Raw genomic sequence first — 1,011 nt, 5'->3', positions numbered from 1 at the left:
CATCCCCTCGCCCTTGGTGATGCGGGTGAGCCAATGGCATTTCCGGGTTGTGTGGTTGGACGGCTTCGCGCCGCTGTGGAATTTGCAGGGGGCATCAAGAGCCTGTTCGTAGGAGAAAGCCGGCTGCCAAGCCGGCCTGCCACCCTTCTTCTTGGGAGCGGGCCGCTCTTCGGGCTGCTCATCTTCAACGGTGGCCACCTGCCGACTGGTGGAAGTCGGCATGGGGGCCTTGCGCTTGTGGTCGTTCTGGTAGGGGTGCCGATTAGGGTCGCCAGCCGGCGTCTTGGGAGCCAGAGCAATCACCTTCCCCGAGGCGTCTACTCGAAGCTCGGTCTTCATTGAGGAGTTGGCCGTGGCGTACTTGTCCGCGATGACCAGCAACTCGTCGAGGGTAGCCGGCTCGTCGCAGAGGAGTCGGTGCTTGAGGAGGGTGCCCTCTCGGCACCCGGCGGTGAAGTACTCGATTGCCTGGACCTCATGCACCCCCTCACAGGAGTTGCGGAGCTCGGCCCACCGCGTGAGGTAGTCGCGGGTTGACTCGTTGGGCCCTTGGACGCAGAGGGAGAGCTGGCGAGGCTTGGGAGGCCGCTTGTAGGTGCTGGTGAAGTTGCGGACGAAGACTTCTGTGAAGTCCAGCCAACTGTTGATGTTGTAGGGCTTGAGGCTGTTGAGCCATGTGCGCACCGTGCCTTGCAGCATGAGGGGGACATACTTCACGGCGACGCGCCGATTGCCGTTGGCTATGCTGACGGCCGTGGAGTAGTCGATGAGCCAATCTTCTGGCTTCACTGAGCCGTTGTACTTGGGTGTGTCTCTGGGGAGCGAGAACCCTTTGGGGAAGGGCTCGTCGCGGATGCGGGGGCCAAAGCATGGCGGGCCGACATCGTCTTCTTCTTCTAACACCAAGGATCGAGCAAGGCGGTCGATCCGGTGGCGGGCGTCGTTCTCGCCGACTCCTTCTCGGCGGCCGAGTCGGTCGCCAAGAGTCGGGTGCGCGATAGGCGGCGGGGT

Source organism: Triticum aestivum, chromosome 2D (assembly GCF_018294505.1).
Source record: "Triticum aestivum cultivar Chinese Spring chromosome 2D, IWGSC CS RefSeq v2.1, whole genome shotgun sequence".
NCBI lineage: Eukaryota > Viridiplantae > Streptophyta > Magnoliopsida > Poales > Poaceae > Triticum > Triticum aestivum.
The sequence above is the reverse complement of the archived record's forward strand: the minus strand, read 5'-3'. Positions refer to the sequence as shown.